General features: G+C 45.6%; 2 protein-coding genes across 3 annotated transcripts in view; one reads left to right on the top strand and one right to left on the bottom strand.

Moving 5' to 3' along the window:
- MISP3 (MISP family member 3) overlaps positions 1-13785 on the bottom strand; it is a 58865-nt gene extending 45080 nt beyond the window's left edge. The window contains exon 1 of the mRNA XM_068274183.1: positions 13697-13785. The gene's annotated coding sequence lies outside the window, so the exon portion shown is untranslated. The remainder of the gene's footprint in view (positions 1-13696) is intronic.
- PALM3 (paralemmin 3) overlaps positions 1-26039 on the top strand; it is a 255035-nt gene that overhangs the window by 97392 nt on the left and 131604 nt on the right. Inside the window, exon 1 of one of the 2 annotated variants that reach the window (XM_068274195.1) lies at positions 15444-15566. The exons of the other annotated variant lie outside the window; for it this stretch is intronic. The gene's annotated coding sequence lies outside the window, so the exon portion shown is untranslated. Of the gene's footprint in view, positions 1-15443; positions 15567-26039 lie in introns of those variants that run through there. 2 annotated transcript variants of the gene reach the window in all.

The raw sequence follows: 26039 nt of genomic DNA, 5'->3' as shown, positions 1-26039 counted from the left end.
TGGCTTGCCAAAGCGATTTTGTGAGCGTTTTGCGTTTTTCCTATACCTTCCATTGAGACAAATCGCCTCAAAAATGACCCAAGCACCGCTTTTCAAAGCGGATCGCAAACAAACTGCTCTGATATGAACTCTCTCATAGAGAATCATTGCACAAGCGCTTTCAGGGGGATTTTGAAAATCGCCCGTGCTTAAAATTTTACACGCTTACAATGTAAACAAGACCTGAATGTCTACAAATGACATTTGCTTGGATAGGCATACTCTGCACCCATAGGCTTGAAACACTTTCCTAAAAATTTTGGCTGACAGCACCAAAAATGTATTTCCTTATTCCTAAACCGGTCATAAGAGCAAAGAAATTGGATTTTTGAGTTCTGTCCTGTGAAATGTGCAAGGAAGCGTATTTTCAATAGTTTGGCAAGTCTAGAAAATGACAGGTGACTACAAACGGAAAAGGACAGATCACATTTAATCGACAGACCTAGTTGTGTTTGTGTACTCATTCAAATGTGCATAAAATAGCTTAAAATGAGTCACTCAATGGTATATTATACGGTTATTAAAAAAAATGTTAGCCCTGTTTTAAAATACAAGCATGTCATTCCTATTGTTTATGTTTAACTATTTACTGCAAAGTGGGGAGTATATCTACGTCCCGCAGGACTTCATCTGAAGTTCCAGGGACAAAGATATTAGGCTATTGCTGCAAGTGCTGCTGTGCTCGCTCCCGTCAGCTCCCGTGTGCCGCTCTTGTCGTGATCCGTTAGAGTACAGATCAGTGAATGGTAACACAAATCCCATTCACTGATTTAAGTGCCCGATATCAATGAATACCAGTATCAATAGGATGCCGAAGTTCATAAAAAAAAAAATTAAAGTTAGTATCTATGTGTTACTTCCCGTAACACGTGAATGCAGCCAAAAGAAAGCGTGGGGGACAACTTGTGGCCAAAAAGTAAAATTTCACCTACAAACTTCCACACATAATATTTTTTTCTATTTTTTCCCCTTATTTTTCCCTTTTTCCCCCTGCATTTAAAATAAAATAATTATTTGCATAATGTACCACCCAAAGAAAGCCTAATTGGTGGTGAAAAAAACAATCTATAGATCATTTTGTTGTGATAAGTAGTAATAAAGTTATTGGCGAATGAAAGGGAGGAGCGCTGAAAGGTTAAAATTGCTGTGGTCCTAAAGGGAAAGAACCCCTCAGTTGTTAACTAGTTAAAAATGCCTACTTGCTAGCCAGTGGCGGCACCAGGGGGGTGCTTTGGGATGCTGAAGCACAGCCTAAAATTGTCCAAGCACCCCTAAAGCACCTCCCTGGGTGAACTGACTTTTGGCGTCTAATAGAAGCTGCATCAGTTCACCGGCTGCCCGCAGCTCCGGTAGCGGCAGAGCAGGGCTACGGTAAAATGGCGTACCAAGCCCTGCTCTTGAGACTTCGAGTCTGCAGTGCAGGGCTTCGGGCGCCATTTTCCTGTAGCCCTTCTCTCAGCATGGGAGTTTCAGTTGCTGGCTGGAAGAGGATTGTGGGAGCTGCGTGCCGGACGGAGGCCAGGGCAGGAGGTCTTCTGCAGTTGAGTAAATGTTTTTTTTATGCATTTGCAGTGGTATTTTCTGGGCAAGTCTGTCACATGATTGAAGTGTTTTCTGGTCAGGTCTGCCACATGATTGTGTTTTCTGGTCAAATTTGCCACATGATTGAAGTGTTTTCTGGTCAAGTCTGCCACATGATTGTGTTTTCTGGTCAAATCTGCCACATGATTGAAGTGTTTTCTGGTCAAGTCTGCCACATGATTATGTTTTCTGGTCAAATTTGCCACATGATTGAAGTGTTTTCTGGTCAGGTCTGCCACATGATTGTGTTTTCTGGTCAAATTTGCCACATGATTGTGTTTTCTGGTCAAGTCTGCCACATGATTGTGTTTTCTGGTCAAATCTGCCACATGATTGAAGTGTTTTCTGGTCAAGTCTGCCACATGATTATGTTTTCTGGTCAAATTTGCCACATGATTGAAGTGTTTTCTGGTCAAGTCTGCCACATGATTGTCTTTTCTGGTCAAATCTGCCACATGATTGAAGTGTTTTCTGGTCAAGTCTGCCACATGATTATGTTTTCTGGTCAAATTTGCCACATGATTGAAGTTTTCTGGTCAAGTCTGCCACATGATTGTGTTTTCTGGTCAAATCTGCCACATGATTGAAGTGTTTTCTGGTCAAGTCTGACACATGATTGTTTTTTCTGGTCAAATCTGCACATTATTGGGTTTTCTGGTCAAATCTGCCACATGATCGAAGTGTTTCTGGTCAAATCTGCCACATGATTGTGTTTTCTGGTCAAATCTGCCACATGATTGAAGTGTTTTCTGGTCAAGTCTGCCACATGATTGTTTTTTCTGGTCAAATCTGCACATTATTGTTTTTTCTGGTCAAATCTGCCACATGATTGTGTTTTCTGGTCAAATCTGCAACATGATTGAAGTGTTTTCTGGTTAAATCTGCCACATCATTGAAGTGTTTTCAGGTTAAATTTGCCACATGATTGAACATATTTTCTGGTCAAGGCTGCCACATGATTGCACGTATTTTCTGGTCAAATTTACCACATGATTGCATGTATTTTCTGATTGAACATATTTTCTGGTCAGATCTGCCACATAATTGAACGTGTTTTTTGGTCAAATCTGCCGACATGATTGAATGTGTTTTCTGGTCATATCTGCCACATGATTGAACGTATTTTCTGGTCAAATCTGCCACATGATTGAACGTATTTTCTGGTCAAATCTGCCACATGATTGCACGTATTTTCTGGTCAAATCTGCCACATGATTGCACGTATTTTCTGGTCAAATCTGCTGACATGATTGAACTATTTTCTAATCAAATCTGCTGACATGATTGAACTATTTTCTAATCAAATCTGCCACCAGATTGAACGTGTTTTCTGGACAAATCTGCCGACATGATTGAACGTATTTTCTGAGCAAATCTGCTCACATTACGTGTATTTTCTTGAGAACACCTGCACAATTATGTGAATTTTCTGGGGAAAGGGTCACAAAAACTTGGGCCCACTGTGTTTGCGTTGCACTTTTAAAGGAAACCGAAGGTGAGAATAATATTGAGGCTGCCATATTTATCTCCTTTTAAGCAATACCAGTTGCCTGGCTGCTGTGCTGGTCCTCTGCCTCTAATTCTTTCAACCATAGACCCTGAACAAGCATGCAGCAGGTCAGGGGTTTCTGACAATATTGTCAGAACTGACAAGATTAGCTGCATGCTTATTTCCGGTGTAATTCAGTTCACTACTGCAGCCAAATAGATCAGCAGGGCTGCCAGGCAACTAGTATTGTTTAAAAGGAAATAAATATGGCAGCCTCCATATCACTCTTCACTTTAAATTACAGTTAGCTCTGCCCTTATCCGGTAATGGCCACATCCATTTTTTTGCCGCGGCTATAACCACACCCATCATCAGCTACCCCAGAAGTTGGACCAGCACCTGCATAGCACCCCCCCCCCCCAAATAAAATCCTGGAGCCACCACTGTCTCTAGCCCATAATCCACACTCAGTGCATGTCCTCACCTCAGAGAAATTGCTGTGTGCATGGCAGGGCTGCCGGTGTGTGTGTAAGCAATGTAACATGTTTTGGGTACATAGCACAACTGGCGTTATATACACAATATGTGCGTTCAGTGTAGAGCAGGATAATCCACAAGACAAACTAGGCAGCAGCCTTGGGCCTGGTGGGTGTCAAGGGGCCTTGCTTTTACCTTCTTGATCCCATTACCACTGCAGCTTACCGGAAGAAAAAATCAAAAATGTAATTTTTTGGCACTGCCCATTGAAATAGCAGCCTTGAGGGGTTATTTGGGTACCCGATAAACATTGAGCACTGGTGCGCGATGCACGCTACATTGCTTGCATAAACACTGGTAAAATATGACAATTTTATTGCAGTTTTGTGAATTAAATTATTGTGAATCAGCCCCAATGCTAGTACAGCTAGTCTCAAATGAGAGGCCCTGCAGTTCTTGTTTAAAGGAACCCAAGGTGAGAGATATATGGAGGCTGCCATATTGATTTTCTTTTACATAATACCAGTTGACTGGTGCCCTGCTGATATCGTTGGCTACAGTAGTGTCTGAATCACACATCTGAAACAAGTATGTGGTTAATGCAGTCAGGATTCAGTCAGAAACATCTGCTATGCATGCTTGTTCAGGGTCTATGGCTAAAAGTATTAGAGGCAGAGGATCCGCAGGGCTGCCAGTCAACTGGTATTATTTAAAAGGAAATAAATATGTCAGCTTCTGTATTTCTCTGACTTCAGTTGTCCTTTAAGTGTGAAGTGGTACTTGTTACCACTGGATGAATGTTTGGAGGTTAGCATAGAATGTAATCTCCCATTCTAATCATAGACCCGCCCCCTTCTACCAGACATATGACATTCTCTTCTGTAACCTTGTCCCATCGTACATTGACCTTCTACATACAGTGGCCTTACATAACCACCTACTGCACCTATAGCATCATACATACACCCACCCATTTATCTAACCAATGTGGAAGTTCAGCTGTTAATCATAATACCACGTTCACAACTATGCTGCTAAATACTGGATATCCATTACTGCAGTACACTTGATATACTCTACCTCTGCACCCTCACCGTCAAACAAGGCTGTCTCTGGTCCCCTACAGCCTTCCCATACCCTGGTATTGCTCCTCTACACATTTTTGCCACTTATCTCCCATACCCTTCTGCCATTGCTTGCTAATACTCTGCCACTGTTTTCCCACACTGTGCCACTGTTTTCCCACACTCTGCCTCTGCTTCCCCACACTGCCACTGTTTCACCACACTGCCAGAGCTTCCCCACACTCTGCAACTGCTCCTCCACACTGCCACTGCTACCCCACACTCTGCCACTGCTTCCACACACACTACCACTGCTTCCCCACACTACCACTGCTTCCTCATACTCTGCCACTGCTTCCACCACACTCTAAAATTGCTTCCCCACACTCTGCAACTGCTTCCCCACACTCTACCATTGCTTCCCCACACTCTGCAACTGCTTCCCCACACTCTGCAACTGCTTCCCCACACTCTACCATTGCTTCCCCACACTCTGCAACTGCTTTTACACAATTTGCCACTGCTCCTCCACACTATATCACACACTATACCATTGTTTCTTCACACTATGTCACTACTTGTACACTCTGTACCACTGCTACCCCACTCTGCCACTGCTTCTCCACACTGTACCACTGCTACCCCACTCTGCCACTGCTTCTCCACACTCTACCACTGCTACCCCACACTCTGCCACTGCTTCTCCACACTCTACCACTGCTACCCCACACTCTGCCACTGCTTCTCCACACTGTACCACTGCTACCCCACTCTACCACTGCTTCTCCACACTCTGGCACTGCTCCTTCACACTCTACCACTGCTACCCCACACTCTGCCACTGCTTCTCCACACTGTACCACTGCTACCCCACTCTGCCACTGCTCCTCCACACTCTACCACTGCTACCCCACACTCTGCCACTGCTTCTCCACACTGTACCACTGCTACCCCACTCTGCCACTGCTACCCCACACACTGCCACTGCTCCTCCACACTCTACCATTGTTTCCTCACACTATGGGCCTGATTCACAAAGCGGTGCTAACAGTTAGCACGCTGGTGAAAAGCCCTTTATCACGCCTAAACTCAGTTTAGGCATGATAAGAAGAAACTCACGCGAAACTTCCGCGCGCAAAGTTTTGTGCGCGCAAGCGCGTAGGCGCGCGCACACCGCACCACACTTTGCGCGCAGTGCCCATTAAGCCCTATGGGACTTTGTGCGCGTTTGCGCGCGCAAATCTTTGCGCGCGATAATCAGCACAAAGCGGTGCTAACTCAGCGGTGCAAAGGTTATCATGCCTAAAGTCTTTTAGGCGTGATAACCTAGTTATCACCGCTTTGTGAATCAGGCTGCATGTCACTACTTGTACACTCTGTACCACTGCTACCCCACTCTGCCACTGCTTCTCCACACTGTACCACTGCTACCCCACTCTGCCACTGCTTCTCCACACTCTGTCACTGCTCCTCCACACTCTACCACTGCTACCCCACACTCTGCCACTGCTTCTCCACACTGTACCACTGCTACCCCACTCTGCCACTGCTTCTCCACACTCTGCCACTGCTCCTCCACACTCTACCACTGCTACCCACACTCTGCCACTGCTTCTCCACACTGTACCACTGCTACCCCACTCTGCCACTGCTTCTCCACACTCTGCCACTGCTCCTCCACACTCTACCACTGCTACCCCACACTCTGCCACTGCTTCTCCACACTGTACCACTGCTACCCCACACTCTGCCACTGCTTCTCCACACTGTACCACTGCTACCCCACCCCACACTCTACCATTGTTTCCTCACACTATGTCACTACTTGTACACACTGTACCACTTCTTCCCCACACTATGGCACTACTTGGCCACACTCTACCACTGCTCCCCCACACTCTGCTACTGCTTCCCAACACCCTGTGCCACTGATTCACCACACTCTGCCACTGCTATTCCAAACTTATTCACTATGCCCTCACTCGCTGTGCCACTGCTTCTCCACACTACGCGACTGCTCCTTCACACTATGCCACTGAATCTCCACACTCTACCACTGCTTCGCCACACCCTGCCTCTTCTTCCCAACACTGTGGCACTACTTGCCCACACTCTACCACTGCTCCCCCAAACTCAGCCATTGCTTCCCCATGATCTGCCATTGTTTCCCCACACTCTGCCACTGCTTTCCCACACACTGCTACTGCTTTCCCACTCTCCGCCACTGCTTCCCCACACTGCCACTGCTTCCCCACACACTTCCACTGCTTCCCCACACTCTGCCACTGCTTCCCACAATCTGCCACTGCTTCACAAAGTTCTGTCACCACTTCCCCACACTCTGCCACTGCTTCTCCACACTACACCATTGCTTCCCCACACTCTGCTACTGCTTTCCCACACTTTGCCACTGCTTCCCCACAGTCTGCCTCTGCTTCCCCACACTCTGCCACTGCTTCCCCCACACTCTGCCACCGCTTACCCACAATCTGCCACTGCTTTCCCCACACTCTGCCACCGCTTCCCCACACTCTGCCACCACTTCCCCACACTCTACCACTGCTTCCCCATACTCTGCCACTGCTTCCCCATACTCTGCCACTGCTTCCCCATACTCTGCCACTGCTTCCCCATACTCTGCCACTGCTTCCCCACACTCTGCCACTGCTTCCCCACACTCTTCCACTGCTTCCCCCATACTCTGCCACTGCTTCCCCCACACTCTGCTACTGCTTTCCCATACTCTGCCACTGCTTTCCCATACTCTGCCACTGCTTCCCCACACTGCCACTGCTTCTTCACATTCCCCACACTCTGCCATCGCTTACCCACAATCTGCCACTGCTTTCCCCACACTCTGCCACCGCTTCCCTACACTCTACCACTGCTTCCCCATACTCTGCCACTGCTTCCCCACACTCTTCCACTGCTTCCCCCATACTCTGCCACTGCTTCCCCCACACTCTGCTACTGCTTTCCCATACTCTGCCACTGCTTCCCCACACTGCCACTGCTTCTTCACATTCCCCACACTCTGCCACCGCTTCTTCACATTCCCCACACTCTGCCACCGCTTCCCCACACTCTGCCACCACTTCCCCACATTCCCCACACTCTGCCACTGCTTCCCCACACTCTACCACCGCTTCCCCGCACTCTGCTATGGCTTCCCCACACTTTTATACTCTCTCCCCCTGATGCCCTGCCACTGCACTTCATATTACCCCATAGGCTGCCACTGTACCCCCAAACCTCCTACCACTGGTTCCACTGTTTACCCATAATCTGCCAGTGTTCCCCCACACCCTCCTACCATTACTTCCTACCTCCAAGTGCCACTGCTTACCAACACCCTGTCCCACCCTACTTCCCACCGTCCTGACACTGCTTCCTCACACTCTGCCCCTGCTCCTCCACAACACTTGGAACTGGTCCCCAACACACATTTTTCAAACCGGTAGACGCCAACAATTACATACATTTTAACAGTTTTCATTACCACCCCTGGACCATCAACACCCCATACAGCCAATTCAAAAGGATCCGGAGAAACTGTACCGACACTAAACATTATGAAATCCAATCTGAAATCCTCACAAAAAAATTCCAGGCCCGTAATTACCCCAAAAAGCTCATTAAGGATGCCAAATTTAAAGCAAAATCACTAGCAGTCCCCAACACACCACCTACACCCACAGACCAGCCAACCACCAACCATCCACGCTTTATTACTAGATACAATGCTCAACATTTCCAGATCCGCTCCATCATGAAAAAAAAGATGGGCCATTTTACTACAGGACCCATATCTTAGACCCACCATCACACGAACACCAGCCATAACCTTCAGAAGAGCCCCTAACTTACAAAATCTTCTGGCACCCAATTGTTTCAAAACACCATTAATACAAGAACCCCAACAACCCCGACATACACAGCTCAGACCAGGGTGCTCGCCATGCAACAACACCAGATGTAAAGCTTGTCCATTCATCTAGACCACCGCCTCCTACATTTCCAACACCACTAAATTACAATATCATATTAAAAACCATATAACTTGCACCTCTAAGTACGTCATCTACATTATCTCCTGTCCTTGTCACCTTCAGTACGTGGGCCGCACCACCCAACCAGCACGGAGTCGAATCGGACAACATAAAAGAAACATACTCAACAACTTCACCCTGCACAGTGTATCCAGACACTTTGGCACCCATCACAATAATGACCCCACCCTGTTTCAGATCACACTTATCGAATGCATTGACCAATCACAACCGGACGCTTTCAATAAACTTAGAGCGCGAGAAATGTTCTGGATCCAAATGTTGAGGACCCTCAAGGCCTCAACGAAATTCTTGAGAAAATATATTAATCACAATATACAGAAAAAAAGTTTTTTTTTTAATCTGTCTTTTATCATTCTTGTCAGTCACTATGTTCCTATATGTACCCGTTGTATACTAGTACTAGCCAATATTATGATGTTTTAATGTTTCCCACTCTTAACAAATATGATACATAAAGGTCTTTTTTTTATTGTCACACTCATACCGAATATGCTGTAGATGTCCTGTTCCATCTGGACCTGCATTACAATATATTTATATATTTATTTGTTTAGTGATTCCAAAATACTGGTAAAAATACGTATAGCAATATTATTGTTTTTTAAGTACTGGAAAATTTTAATCCCAGGATTGTCTATGTTATGATTTTATGAATCAACACTCCTTTTATACATTTTAGATGCACAACTGTATTTTACCATATGTAAACAGAAACATGTTTTATAAAATTGCCGTTGCTTAAAAACACCCACTAGAGGGCACCATAACACTACCTATTTTATCTATTAATACATTTTAACCACAAGGTCCCCATAGCAGGCCATCAATATAAATAATATAAATAAATCAAACCGGCATAAGACTAACTCGGATTAAGCTGGGCACCAGTGATTTATTTCACTATTCTCGCACCCATAAACCCCCTTTTTTCCCCCATAGCAGCGAGATTCGCCGCGTTAGCCAGCCCTTCCCAAATCAAATATGGCCGAAACGACATCTGACGCATGCGCAGTGCACACGCGTGACGTCACAGGGGAAACCTCCGCCGTTGTGAGTGTGCCGCCCTGATTAAGACGGCAAGACTCTGCGCCCATCTCCTATTCATCACATCATCCAGTTGCGACAAAAATGGTCGCACTGGACGCAGGGCACAGTAGAATTGTTCCCGTGAGGCGGGAAATCAGGAGCCGGCCCCCGCTCTCTGATAGGTTCAGAAAAATCACTCTGCCATATTTAAACAGCAAGTCCGGGACACCATGGTAACGAGGCGCCAGGTGTTACCCGGACTTAATGCTGGTAAGTGAAACTTGTTTACTACTCCATATTACCGCAATGCAGATTTAGATAATTTTATACAACATTCTCCCTACTATCCTCGGCCTGTTCCCACATGGACCCTTACACTAAGTTAACCCCCCCCCCTTCCGTCTCCCCCGCACCCCATAGCGAGTCTAATTGTATTAACCCCCTCTCTCCACATATCTCATACCCCTAACATACCATTCCACACACCTATGGTCCCCCTTTTTTGCCCCCCCATTCCTCCGATAAAAACCTATATACTATTTATACCCCTCATCTACAAAGCGAAAGGTGTATATATACATACACACACATGTTTCTATGCACTGGAAAATAATGAAGTACCCTACCTCTTCCATGGCCCCTCATTATCCTCACTTTTCACAGAATACCTCACTCCGTTTCCCCACAGCAGCAATGAACAACACTAGTACGACTTAAACACTATATACACATATATATATATATATATATATATATATATATATATATATATATATATATATATATATATATATTCACCCTATAACTGCTATACTTGCCTATACATAGGTCACTGTTTATCTGTTATACTTACCTATGCACATATTACCACCATTTTGTCTGCTATACTTACCTATGCATATGTCTGGGAATATACATCAATTATGCCTCTTGTCCCCAGTTGTGTACTCCGTTAACTATTGCCTGAGGAAGAGGGTTCTGCCTGCGAAACGCGTTGCGACTACCCCCCGGAGTGTACCAATAAATTTTAATTTGTTCCAAATACACAGCTTGTTGTGTCAGCTTGCAGGAGGTAAGTCCACCACTGCCTCCTAAGCACTTTTTTTAAACCTTTTAAGCACTGTTTTTATTCTTTTGGCGCCTCTGTTCTCGTCATATTGAATATCCACCCTTGGTGGAGGGGGATACCCCATCTTTTTCCTATCCACAGAGAGCGACTTCTTATTCCTGAGTGAGGACAGGCTAATCTCCTCAACTGCCTATATAGTAGTTACCTGGAGGTAACCCGTGTTTGTGAGTATATCATTGTACTCTTCTTTAATCTTCCCATTACCATAACCTACTACACTATATTTTGGCTCTCGGTTCTTCTCTTTACATACACATTTTTCATTATTCCTTCACACTCTCAGCACTCTGTCACTGATCCCCCACAATATGAGCACCCTGTGACTGCTCCCCCACATTCTTTACACTGCCACTGCTCCCTCACAATATGAGCACCCTGTGACTGCTCCCCCACATTCTTTACACTGCCACTGCTCCCTCACAGTATGAGCACCCTGTGACTGCTCCCCCACATTCTTTACACTGCCACTGCTCCCTCACAGTATGAGCACCCTGTGACTGCTCCCCCACATTCTTTACACTGCCGCTGCTCCCTCACAGTATGAGCACCCTGTGACTGCTCCCCCACATTCTTTACACTGCCACTGCTCCCTCACAGTATGAGCACCCTGTGACTGCTCCCCCACATTCTTTACACTGCCGCTGCTCCCTCACAGTATGAGCACCCTCACAGTCACCGCTTCTCCAAATTCTTTACACTTTTTCACTGCTTCCCCACACTCTCCAGGGTTACTGAATACTGACACCCCAGACTTTCTGAGCTCTTCTCAACACTCTATGTCTGCTTCCCTATACTCCCAGCACTTTATCACTTGCCCTTACATCCTCAGTAGTTTATCACTGTTCTCCACATTCTCAGCAGTCTACCGCTACACCAAACACTCTCTTCAGTCCATCACTGATCCCCACATCCTCAGCACATCAGGTTTCCTTCACCACCTCAGTACTCTATCGCTGCTCCCCACACTCTTAGCGCTAAATCACAACTTCCCACACTCTCAGCATTCTATCACTGCTCCCCACACTCTCAGCATTCTATCACTGCTCCCCACACCCTCAGCATTCTATCACTGCTCCCCACACCCTCAGCACTCTATCACTGATCCCCACACTCTCAGCACTATATCACTGATCCCCACACTCTCTGCAGTCTATCACTGCTCCATACACTCTCTGCAGTCTATCACTGCTCCCCACACTCTCTGCAGTCCATCACTGCTCCCCACACTCTCTGCAGTCTATCACTGCTCCCCACACTTTCTGCAGTCCATCACTGCTCCCCACACTTTCTGCAGTCCATCACTGCTCCCCACACTCTCTGCAGTCCATCACTGCTCCCCACACTCTCTGCAGTCCATCACTGCTCCCCACACTTTCTGCAGTCCATCACTGCTCCCCACACTTTCTGCAGTCCATCACTGCTCCCCACACTTTCTGCAGTCCATCACTGCTCCCCACACTCTCTGCAGTCCATCACTGCTCCCCACACTCTCTGCAGTCCATCACTGCTCCCCACACTCTCTACAGTCCATCACTGCTCCCCACACTTTCTGCAGTCCATCACTGCTCCCCACACTTTCTGCAGTCCATCACTGCTCCCCACACTTTCTGCAGTCCATCACTGCTCCCCACACTCTCTGCAGTCCATCACTGCTCCCCACACTCTCTACAGTCCATCACTGCTCCCCACACTTTCTGCAGTCCATCACTGCTCCCCACACTTTCTGCAGTCCATCACTGCTCCCCACACTCTCTGCAGTCCATCACTGCTCCCCACACTCTCTGCAGTCCATCACTGCTCCCCACACTCTCTGCAGTCCATCACTGCTCCCCACACTCTCAGCACTCTATCACTGCTCCATACACTTTCTGCAGTCCATCACTGCTCCCCACACTCTCTGTAGTCCATCACTGCTCCCCACACTTTCTGCAGTACATCACTGCTCCCCACACTTTCTGCAGTCCATCACTGCTCTCCACACTCTCTGCAGTCCATCACTGCTCCCCACACTCTCTGCAGTCCATCACTGCTCCCCACACTTTCTGCAGTCCATCACTGCTCCCCACACTTTCTGCAGTCCATCACTGCTCCCCACACTCTCTGCAGTACATCACTGCTCCCCACACTTTCTGCAGTACATCACTGCTCCCCACACTTTCTGCAGTCCATCACTGCTCTCCACACTCTCTGCAGTCCATCACTGCTCCCCACACTCTCTGCAGTCCATCACTGCTCCCCACACTTTCTGCAGTCCATCACTGCTCCCCACACTTTCTGCAGTCCATCACTGCTCCCCACACTTTCTGCAGTCCATCACTGCTCCCCACACTCTCTGTAGTACATCACTGCTCCCCACACTCTCAGCACTCTATCACTGCTCCATACACTCTCTGCAGTCCATCACTGCTCCCCACACTCTCTGTAGTCCATCACTGCTCCCCACACTCTCTGTAGTCCATCACTGCTCCCCACACTCTCAGCACTCTATCAATGCTCCCCACACTCTCTGCGGTCCATCACTGCTCCCCACACACTCAGCACTCTATCAATGCTCCCCACACTCTCAGCATTTGAATGCTTCTCCATCACTTACTCAGAACTTTTTTAGTCATCCCAAAAATCGTCATCCTATTATTGTTCACAGTTGTGCATGCAGTAACCTATCATTCTTCTTCAGCACTGGCCAGTGACCCATTGAGAAGACACTGACAAGCCTCAGCCCAGTCCCAGACCTGTCCCCCTTCCGTATAAAGCCTGCTTTCTCTACCTTCCATAAGTTTCATTCACTGCTAGCACTCATAGAATATTACAGCCTTACCTGTCTGCTTATTGTCTGCGGTTCTCTCTCTCTGCCTCACTCTCTTTCACCTTGACTTGTCCTGTGTCACACAGACGCACAATGAGCTGATTGTGTCATTAGAAGACTGGTTAAGACTGCCTGGTACGGAGGACACTGAAGGGCAACACAGGTAGGCACACTACCCAAAACTTAAAGTTACAGCTCTAAGCACTCGCCTCTTTACCATGCTTTATACCTCTAATATACAGGGGAGTTCAGCTGCAAAAAGTGTGGGGGTGAGTTAGTCCTTTTGTGTCATTATGTATAGTTTCCTTTTTTTTTAAAGAGGAACTTTAACCAAGGATTGAACTTCATCCCAATCAGTAGCCGATACCCCCTTTCCCACGAGAAATCGTCACCTTTTCTCTAATAGATCATCATGGTGATATTGTGGTGAAACCCCTCCTACAGTGCGATGTCATGACCATGGTCCTGACAGTTTCCTGTCTGTGAACCACATTGCATTGTGGGAAATCATGGCTTTTTCCAACTGCCAACCAAGCAATATCTCCCTCTGTGCATAGAACTCTCAGTAACGAACATTCCATACAGTTCACCTGGCAGAACTCAAGATGTCACCACCAGTGATACATTTCAGAATGTAAACCAGGTAGAGGAAATATTTTACAATGGGCAAGCAGTAGTCATAATCTATAAATACATATTGTAAAAAAATAAGCAATTCTATTCATGATGTTATTTTCACTACAGTTCTTCTGTAAGCGTACAGGTGTAATGATATACGCAGCGTGATGGCATACAGGACATGGAAGCCATCTTGTGTGACCTTATGTGGAATTCATTTTTGTCTACTGTATATATTATGCATTGTATTACATCTCCTTTGTAGAGAGCGCTGGACATTTGTCTTCTATGCAGAGTGTAAACGTTTGCATCGCCTTCAAAGCTTGCCTATAATGACATTTAAAGGGGAACTGAAGTAAGAGGTATACGGAGGCTGCCATATTTATTTCCTTTTAATCAATACCAGTTGCCTGGCAGCCCTGCTGATCCTCTGCCTTTAATACTATTAGCCATAGCCCCTGAACAAGCATGCAGCAGATCAGGTGTTTCAGACTTTAAATTTAGATCTGACAAGACTAGCTGCATGCTTGTTTCTGGTGTTATTCAGATACTACTGCAGAGAAATAGACCAGCAGGGCTGCCATGCAAATGGTATTGATTAAAAGGAAATAAATATGGCACCCTCCGTATACCTCTTACTTCAGTTCCCCTTTAAAAATATCACCTAGCCAACAGCCCATTAACATTGCCTAAATGAGAAGACTAGACAGGTGCTTTGTATAGAGACAGTGTGTAGAATAGGAAGCGGCATGAGCATGTGGATAGGCTGCCTGGTGTCTCTGAGACAGCGGAGGATGTTTGCATACATGTAAAAGTGGGACCTGAACATACCCAGGAGGAAACTGTATTAAGTTTGGGGTAGAAGTTTGGGTATTCCCCAGGGTATGTTCTGTCCTATAAAAAAAGCAGCTCTTAGAGGCAGTAAGTGTCTTCTCTACGAAGGTCACTCCTGAGCCAGAGAAGTTCCTAATCTAATCAGCTTGTGTCCTTCCACAGCCAGAAAGTACGGTAGATATTATGCACTTATGCAGGATAATGTTTATTTCTGTTTTATTCCCTTTTATTGTATAAGCAAATGTCTTGTTGTGAAAGGAAAGGTCACTGCTGGCGTATCGGTGGTGTAGTGTCCTGCTGAGGGGAGCGGGCAGTTGGACCGGAGTTCCGGTTATCCAAAGCCGCTGGCCACGGCTCAACTTCTGGATGGCTCGGCGCCTTGGCACACGCTGCTCCATACCTTCTGCCAGGAGATAAGTAGAGTTTTAATGTATGCAGTGTAATTTTTAATAAATGTAATACGCTATAGGCGCATTTTTCTTGTTTGTTTTTGAGCTGTTGCCACTGACATTGGCAGCCACATAGCTATTAAAAGAGTGCAGTTTGATTGCTTCTTGGGACAATCGGGCCCATTTGTTTGCTATATTTCACAGAAGATTATTAGCTTAGCACTTCATCTGACTAATAGACCTACCAGCATTATGATTACCAGCATTATGATTACCAGTTTGTTTTTATAACTAAATACCTACCTATGGATCTGCATGCAATACAAATACACTCTCTCTGCTCATGGTGGTTGATTCACGTCCGTGGTATGCAATTAGCACGTTGTAACTTTACACGCGCTAACAAAGTTTTTTGCGCGGTATAACTCCATAACACACATAATATGTTGTTTTAACACTCGTTGTGCTGCGTTAATACTTTGTTAGCGCGTGTAAAACTTCTAGCGCGTTACAACGCGGGCTAACCACATACCACGGCTGTGCTATGCGTTAGCACGGTTTAGTGAATCAACCCCACGGTGTGCAAGAATCTTACTGGTGTCTCTTTTTATGCCCAGTGTCATCTTATCATTGGAGTTTAAGACATCATGGGAACTCAATATATATTTATATAGGACTGCTAGGTCAGGGCCGTTTCTTGGGCAGTGCGGGCAGGGCGACCGCACTGGGCGCAGACCAGCAAGTAGATGAAGGGGGGCACAGGCAGAAGGACATTACCGCTAGGGAGCTGGTGATGCGCGGTGCAGCCAAATGGAAGAAGAAAGAAGATTACCAGCGCGATCACCTTCCTTGACTCCTCCTAGGCTGCCTGCGTCAGATGTCAAGTCATCATCACGTCACCACCACGTGATGACACCTGATGTCTTGTAGCTGTACTGCAGGCTGTCAGTGCGCGGCACCCATGGAGGAGTCGGCTTTCTGGGCTCTCCTCACCTGGGTGTTTTCTTGCTTCCTCCTGGATGAGCGGCTGGTCACTAGAAAGTAGGCAGATCTACTTGTGACCTGTGGCTGTGTTTCTGTTCCTAAAGAGTAAGGGTTCCCGAGTCCACGGGGGTGGGGGGAAGGGGGCGCAATTTTTACACCCTCGCCCTGGGTGCAATTTAGCCTAGAAACTGCCCTGTGCTAGGTACATTCTGAATGTCAGAATCTGTTATCAGCTGCTGGTAGAATCAGACAGAATCAGCCCCATCTACACCATACGATTCTTTGTCTGATTCGATTCAATTTGATTTGATTCATTGATTCAATTCGATTCAAATTGAATCGAATCATGAATTGGACATGTCAGATTGAATCAAATTGAATCAATGAATCGAATCGAATCAGACGAAAAATCGTATGGTGTAGATGGGGCTGATTCTGTCTGATTCTACCAGCAGCTGATAACAGATTCTGACATTTAGAATGTACCTAGCGGTCCTATATAAATATATATTGAGTAACAGATGACTCTGCACAGAAGGACTCACTGCACAAACGACTCTCTGCACAGACCAGGAGTCTGGTTGCCAGGCAACAATGTAAACACATACGGAGCCATTACAGCTGTAACTAGTGATTCCTGCCAGCAATGGATTACACCAATGAAAACTAGGTAGGCAGCAGTTATATTTGTGAAATGAAAGAAATAAAACACCCCTAACAAATGGATCAGCCTCACAGTCCGTCATCCGTCACTGTTTATATTACATGTTGTATTGATGAAACCACTCATTTTTTAGAAAAAAAACTTTTTACACTATTTTAGAAGGATGTTTCATAGTTTATGCATAACCCACTTTTTATTTTTTTTCCTCATTCGCGAAAGACGTCCTTTAAGTACACCAACCACCACTTGGACCGCTTTGGCCTTCACGTTCCACATTTTCTCCATTTCCTCTCTCGGGTCCTGATATTTTTCCCTCTTCTCACACTCCTTCCTTCTAATGTTACTTGGCACAAGGTTGTCTTCTGGTCCTTGTCCATTACTACAGTGTCTGCATAGCTCCCAACTGTCCCTCTTTTGGAGGGACAGTCCCTCTTTGGGAACCCTTTCCCTCTGTCCCTCTTTCCTCCTCATGTGTCCCTCTTTCAGGACTGTGTCCCTCTTTCAGGACTTTGTCCCTCTTTCTATGTAAATATATGTATTTCTCTACTGAAAAATGTGTTTAATTGCCTCTAAACTTTATTCCCGTCTTTTAAATTGACATGTTACTATGAAGGAAAATAAAGCAGGATAGAAAGGACCAGTGTGGCTTGAATTTTAAAACAACATATTTTTCTTATGAAATCTTTATGGTATGTGTGACTAGGGGTGTGACGGGGGCGTGATCAGGGGTGTGGCAGGGGCATGGCTTAAGTGTCCCTCTTTCTCATCTCAAAAAGTTGGGAGGTATTGTGTCTGGTTGACTGGCCAATAGCTGCTTGTCTTCCCTAACTCTCAAAGCCCCACAGGAACTTAGGACCTGTTATTCTCCACTTATATATTGTAATGGAAAAATTCCTATCGTTGTCATCTGGCCCATCTCATATCGACATCTCTGAAGAAATCTCGGAAGACTTTCCCATTTTTACTCATGTAGGTTACTGAAAGCAGGTTTTACGGAAATTAATTTGCATTTCCTATTTCTTGGCCCACGAAGGCTCACTGGATAGAGCAAGAAGTATGCTTATGCAATATTATACCTGCAGGGTTCTCTGCTACCCTTTAACGCTCCACTGGATTTACCAGTGAGTAACTCGATCAAACCAGCTTGAAATGCAAAACCTGGACTGTAGGAATGACATCACCTCTTGTAGAGTCGCTGCAGGAAAGGGTTGAGCTGCTTGCACACAATCAGGGTGACCGTAAACAGTCATTTTGGACTTTTTTGTTGACATGTTCAGGTAGTGTGAGGAGTGATAGGCAGGCCTAAAAGTGCTATCTGTTTATACATCTTCCAACGTCTCAAGACTCCCTGGAATCTTTGGGAGATGTATTGATAGTATGCAATAAGTGTATCCGAGGCGAACCTAAAGCAAAAAATGAGATACTTACCTAAGAAGTTGCTGGGCATAGTGATGAGCACAAGTTTTTGCATCGTAATACGGTATTACAATGCTAAATCGTAATGTGAAATTTTGGGAAAAATTTTAATTTCGTATGTAAACGTAATCAGCAACCGTAATTTTGCATTTTTGCATAATGTTTGTGTCATTTTGTGTCGAATTTAGAGGTTAACAGCAAATCCCCCATACATGCTCTCATCACCAAATTTGCTACGTATATTATTGAGAATAGTGGGAACAAAAGAAAAACATTTTTTCCAAAAAGACTTTGTCATTTTTGAGAAACTTGATTTTAAAAATGCAAAGGAAAAATGGTTTTTAAACTGTCACTTTTCTGAGTTTCAGACTAACCAGCAGGCTCATGGTGACCCAGAGCTCATTGGAGTGTGTGAGGGGCTACAATGGTCCAAAAAGACCCCTTACTAAAATGCATGGAAAACGAACGTTGCACTCCAATGAGTTCTGGGTCACCATGAGCTTGCTGCTTAGTCTGTACCTCTCGGTGTTTCAAGTCCTACTCCATAGAGCCAAATTAATCCATGCCATGCACTGATGAGGATCCAATCCGAAACAGTCTGTATGCATGTTGGATTATTATGGCTCTGTACAATTTAACAAGCTGACACATCATTGCATGCCAGCGGTTCTGGAGGTGTGTTTAGCTTCTAAGGGTAACAATGGTTAATTTGCATATATTCAGCAGTGGTGCCTGGGAGACATCTCAAGCTCACTCCAACCTGAATTATTGCAAATTCTTTCTGTTTAAAGAAAGCAAACTTTTGTTTTTCTTAGTATTTTAGTAAGGGGGCTTTTAGGACCATTGTAGCCCCTCACACACTCCAATAAGCTCTGGGTCACCATGAGCTTGCTGCTTAGTCTGTACCTCTCGGTGTTACAAGTCCTACTCCATAGAGCCAAATTAATCCATGCCATGCACTGATGAGGATCCAATCCGAAACAGTCTGTATGCATGTTGGATTATTATGGCTCTGTACAAATTAACAAGCTGACACATCATTGCATTCCAGCGGTTCTGGAGGTGTGTTTAGCTTCTAAGGGTAACAATGGTTAATTTGCATATATTCAGCAGTGGTGCCTGGGAGACATCTCAAGCTCACTCCAACCTGAATTATTGCAAATTCTTTCTGTTTAAAGAAAGCAAACTTTTGTTTTTCTTAGTATTTTAGTAAGGGGGCTTTTAGGACCATTGTAGCCCCTCACACACTCCAATAAGCTCTGGGTCACCATGAGCTTGCTGCTTAGTCTGTACCTCTCGGTGTTACAAGTCCTACTCCATAGAGCCAAATTAATCCATGCCATGCACTGATGAGGATCCAATCCGAAACAGTCTGTATGCATGTTGGATTATTATGGCTCTGTACAAATTAACAAGCTGACACATCATTGCATTCCAGCGGTTCTGGAGGTGTGTTTAGCTTCTAAGGGTAACAATGGTTAATTTGCATGTATTCAGCAGTGATGCACTGGGAGACATCTCAAGCTCACTCCAACCTGAATTATCGCAAATTCTTTCTGTTTTAAGAAAGTAACTTTTGTTTTCTGAGTTTCAAAACCATTTTTTGCCCATTTCCATTTCACCCGTCTGTGCAGTCTGCAGGGCTGTGCACACTATTGTGCGGGTAGAAGCCCGCTAGATCACAATGGTTCCAGTGACAGGGGCGCAACTCAAAATGTCCACGAGCGGGTTAGAGGCGCTAAACCCGCTCGTGGACATTTTGAGTTGCTCCCATTTTGTATGTTGCCTGAGGAAGTGGGCGTTAGACCCGTGAAACGCGTTGCAAAAGTGTATTTGTGGAGTAAGAATAAATTGTTTATTTTCTCTGAACAAGTGCAATTTGTCATCATTGGGGAGGTAAGTCACCCATTACCCCCCATTTTATGATTTTTTAATCTAAAGTGATTTTATCCTTTGGGTGCTTCTGTAACAATCTTTGCAGAGGATATGGGCAAGTGCTTTTCTTAGCGCTTTCAGAGCGATTTGCGCTTAGAAAAGCGCTTTTCTAAGCGCTTTTGTGTAGCAATTTTTTTTCACTTCTTGACTTCAGTCAGGAAGTGAACTCTTTGCAAACGAAATGAATAAATACAATGTATTCATTCATTAAAAGTGCTCGGGAAATCACTTTTCAAAGCGTTTTTTCAAGCGCTTAGCGATTTCCCTATGCTTTCTGTTGAATCACAAACGCTCTGAAAATGGTGCAGGAGCTGCGTTTGCGTTTGGATAGAAAGCTCATCACTCCTATAAGCTACCATTGCACAAGCGCTTTTAAGGCGATTTTTAAAATCGCTAGCACTTAAAAATAAGCGAAAGCGCTTACAATGTGAACAAGCCCTTAGACAAGCAATTTTTAAATGTTTATTTCATAAAAAAAATAGTGCATAAAAACTGAATACAGAAAAATGACAAAAGTTAGATAGCAGAACGAGATTGGATATAATAGTAAAATAATAGGAATAAAACATTTAAAGGGACCCTGAGCAGTAAAAATAAATGGAATCGCTACTTACCTGGGGCTTTCTCCAGCCCACCGTAGGTCTTGAGGTCCCCCGGCGTCCTGCTGGCTCCTCTCCCGGCCCCTCCGCCGCATACCGCCCCGGCGACATCCGGGCCTGGTGTCGGGCTGCCACTTCTGTATCTCGATCGCTTTACATCATCACGGCGGCCAGAGACTGCGCATCCCTCATTATCAGCTGCCAGAGACTGCCCATCCCTCATTATCGGCTGCCAGAGACTGCCCATCCCTCATTACAATCTCCACCCCAAAAGAGAGGGTTAAAAGTCTGGACACACAGACCGTCAGGGTGCTTCAATCCCATCACGGATCCATTTGCTAGCCGATTGGACCCGGCTCAACTCTTTTAAACTTCAGATTACGAACAACATAACTTTCTTGGACTTACAATTCCCAAAGTCCATAGACTGCTCAGAATTCATCCAGTTAATATTTAAAGTGACCCCGAGCCGTAAAAATAAATGGAATCGCTACTTACCTGGGGCTTTCTCCAGCCCACCGTAGGTCAGGAGGTCCCCCGGCGTCCTCCTGGCTCCTCTCCCGGTCCTTCCGCCGCATACAGAACCGGCAACACCTGGGCCATTTGTGCATGTACTTTCATACAAATGGTGCATCCACGAATGGCGAAATCCGTCACAGACCTCATTGTAACCTAACACCTCTGGGTCAGTTGGGGTTTAAGAACTCCAACTTTTTCCATCAGTACAGGGCTTCAAAGGACTTGCATATGACCGTTTGTAGGAAGTAACACCAACATTGACCTTTACTAGGTGTAATTTTGAGATAACTTTCACCAGTGTGAGGTCACGGGCCCATATGCAATTCACTTTTTCTCCTGAGATATCTTCTAAGAGATAATTTTCATCTTCTCTTTAAAAAAAACCTTTAAGCATTTTACAATTGGAAAAGTGCCCATAATTGGAAAAAAGCACTATCAATATTATTTTGAATTTTTTTCGTGCTTGCTGGTGGTTTAACCACTTCACCACTGAGTTGTTTTACCCCTTGAGCACCAGAGCAATTTTCACCTTTCAGTACTCCTTCCATTCATTCGTCTATAACTTTATCATTACTTATCGCAATGAAATGAACTATATCTTGTTTTTTACGCCACCAATTAGGCTTTCTTTAGGTGGGACATTATGCCAAGAATTATTTTATTCTAAATGTGTTTTAATGGGAAAATAGGAAAAAATGTGGGAAAAAAATCATTATTTTTCAATTTCCGGCCATTATAGTTTTTAAATAGTGCATGCTACTGTAATTAAAACCCATGAAATGTATTTGCCCATTTGTCCCGGTTATAAAACCATTTAAATTATGTCCCTATCACAATGTTTGGCGCCAATATTTTATTTAGAAATAAAGGTGCATGTTTTCCAGTTTTGCGTCCATCCCTAATTACAAGCCCATAGTTTATAAAGTAACAGTGTTATACCCTCTTGACATAAATATTTTAAAAGTTCAGTCCCTAAAGTAACTATTTATGTATTTTTTTTTATTGTAAAATGTTTTTATTTTTTTTATTACAAAAAAAAATAAATTGGGGAGTGTGGGAGGTAATGAGTTAATTTTTAGTGTAAAACTATTGTATTTGTGTTGAAAAATGCTTTAGGGTGTAGTTTTACTATTTGGCCACGATGGCCACAGTAACTTTTTGTTTATGCGACCTGCAAGCGTACAGGAAGTGTTTGGAGGCTGGGAAACTGTTTTTTTTTCTCACAATGATCGCTGCTTCTCATAGAAGCAGCTGATCATTGCGGGGGCTTAGATCAACGAACGGGAATGGTTTTACCCGTTCATTGATCTCCGGGCAAGTGGACGGCGGCGTGCACAAGAGCGGGAGCGCGCGCACGAGCGAGCGGGAGCGTGTGCAGCGGCGGGAGCGCGGGAGGTACAGATATCGCCGTCCCTGGGGGTGATAGGATGGAAAAAGGGACGGAGATATCCGTACCGCTGGGGGTAAAGTGGTTAAAGGGCATTTTATGAGAAGGTGTGTCATGGAATGTTATTAATGTAATTGTTTGCACTCTGTTAGACATTCATACACTTTAGTCATAATGTTAAATTTGCTATTGTAATCAGCAGTGCTGTATTTTGTATCAGTGTTCATATTTGTATGTATATCATTGTCTGTATCATTATGTATCCCTTGTTTGTTTTCTTACATTGTACAGCGCCACGGAATATGTTGGCGCTTTAGAAATAATAATAATAATAAGGTGAGAAAATATCACCTAGGAGAAAAAGTGAATTGCATATGGGCCACAGTGTGTTTAGTTTTCCCAGTTATTTCACCATTTTAATGCATTTCAGTGGAGTTTCCCTACTGCTACAGAAGTACAGAAATCTAGGTGGCAGTGTGTGTCAGTGTTGACATAGTAATCTAAGTGGCAGCATGTGTCCTGTAAGGCAGTGGTTCCCAACCTTTTCCGGGCCGGGGAACACTTTCTGACCATATTTTTCTCCGGGGAACGGCGGCGGGGGGGGGGGGGGGGGGGGGGGCGGCGCGGGTGTTTGCGCGACCTAGTGGACAGTGCCGTGCTATGGGGGGGCGGCTGCATAGCTAGCATAGTTGCCCCAGTATAGGGAGTTTAGTTGCCCCAGTATGGTTAGTATAGTTACCCCAGTATAGTGCCCCAGTATAGCTAGTATAGTGCCCCAGTATAGCTAGTATAGTCCCAGTATGGATAGGTAGTGCCCCAGTATAGCCAGTAAAGTGCCCAGTATAGCTAGTATAGTACCCAGATAGCTAGTATAGTGCCCAGTATAGCTAGCATAGTGCCCAGTATAGCTAGCATAGTGCCCAGTATAGGTAGGTAGTGCCCCAGTATAGTGCCCAGTATAGCTAGTATAGTTGCCCCCAGTATAGCTAGTTTAGTTGCCCCCAGTGTAGGTAGTTTCGTTGCCCCCAGTATAGCTAGTTTCGTTGCCCCCAGTATAGCTAGTTTCGTTGCCCCCAGTGTAGGTAGTTTCGTTGCCCCCAGTATAGCTAGTTTCGTTGCCCCCAGTATAGCTAGTTTAGTTGCCCCCAGTATAGCTAGTACAGTTCCCCCCAGTATAGATGCCCAGGAGGGGGGGAAGCAGCGCTAGAAGGAGGGGCAGTGGAGGCAGCGGTGGGGAGGGGGGAAATATCCTCCCCCTTCCCTCACCTGGGACCCCTCCTTCTGCCTCTCTCCCCCTCCGTTTAGCGGTGGCAAGTGCGGCTCGGCGGCGGAGAGGCATACGGAGAATTACTCACCACTTCTGCGTTCCAAGCCCCGGCAACGTCATGTCGTCACACATCTCCGCCTTCAATACCGCCCACTGTGCTTCCGCTAATCAGGAAGAACAGTGGGCGGCATTGAAGGCGGAGATGTGTGACGACATGACGCTGCCGGCGCTTGGAACGCGGAAGTGGTGAGTAATTCTCCGTATGCCTCCCCGCCGCCGAGCCGCACTTGCCACCGCTAAACGGAGGGGGAGAGAGGCAGAAGGAGGGGTCCCAGGTGAGGGAGGGGGGGGATATTTCCCCCCTCCCCACCGCTGCCTCCACTGCCCCTCCTTCTAGCGCTACTTCCCCCCTCCTGCACCCTAAAGTAGGTACAGGTCTGGCGAGAGGCCAGACCTGTACGGCACACCGGGCAACATGCTGCGGCACACTAGTGTGCCGCGGCACACTGGTTGGGAAACACTGCTGTAAGGTAATAGAGGATGCAGTACTGACAGTGAAACGTAGGTGGCAGTGTGTGTCTTGCCAGTTATTGCAGGAGGAAGCAGTGTTGACATAGTAATCTAAGTGGCAGCATGTGTCCTGTAAGGTAATAGAGCATGCAGTACTGACAGTGAAACGTAGGTGGCAGTGTGTGTCTTGTCAGGAGGAAGCTGTTTATCAGAGCAGACTGTAGTTTTTACTATCATTATAGGGACACAACAAAAACTATTACTGTATATACTGGGATTGGCATGCCGATATCTTGCAACATAGCAAAATCTGTAATGCAATCAAATTGTATTATTGATCAAGACCCTATTTTAAGACATTTCGAGCACACTTAAAGAGAACCAGAGATGATCTAAAGAAAAGATTTTATACATACCTGGGGCTTCCTCCAGCCCCAAACGCACGGATCGCTCCCACACCGCCGTCCACCGCTGCCCGCATCTACGAGAACCAGCTCCCCGCTCTGCCGTCAGTCGGAGCCAGTCTAGCGTAGGAGAAGTGCGCTCTTTGCGTATCTCTGCAGCAGGCGCTGGAGAGATTTGTAGAGGGCGCACTTCTCCTGCGTAGCTGGCTCAGATGACGTCACTGACGGGAGCCGGTTCTCGTAGTTGCGGGCGGCGTGGGAGCGATCCAGGCGGATGGGTCTGGAGGAAGCCCCAGGTATGTATAAAATCTTTTCTTTAGATCATCTCTAGTTGCCTTATAAGTACGCTAACACTTTTAAAGTGTGCTTCATTTTAATGGAGAAGAAAAATCTGTTCCCTCCCCGACAAATATATGCATGGCAAAGATTATGACAAATTTTAGTTTTCAAAACATTTGATTCCCATTGTTTTTTCCAAACCAATGTGAGCCTGATGCTTCTGATGGGGCTCCCGGCGTTAGTAGCATGCAGAGGACCTGAATGGACTGTGGCAGCAGACAAAAGCAGCAACAGATACCGAGCAGGTGGTTATGCGAAAATAGATTGGAAAACGGCTGAAAAACTGATGCCCGATGTAACAAATCGATCCGTTTACACTGAAAACAGATCAATTTTTCTTCCGGTACAAGGCATCATATGATAGGGAAATCCACAGATGACTGCATTAGTGACAAAAGTTTAGAAGATAAGTAAACTACATTTTAAAATCACTTATGCAATACTTTTTTTGCAAGCTCTCTCTCACCAGCATCCACATGGTACACTCCGG

Source organism: Hyperolius riggenbachi, chromosome 3, assembly GCF_040937935.1.
Source record: "Hyperolius riggenbachi isolate aHypRig1 chromosome 3, aHypRig1.pri, whole genome shotgun sequence".
In the NCBI taxonomy this organism is placed as follows: Eukaryota; Metazoa; Chordata; class Amphibia; order Anura; family Hyperoliidae; genus Hyperolius; species Hyperolius riggenbachi.
Note: the sequence above shows the minus strand (reverse complement) of the source record. Positions and strands in the feature narration are given on the sequence as shown.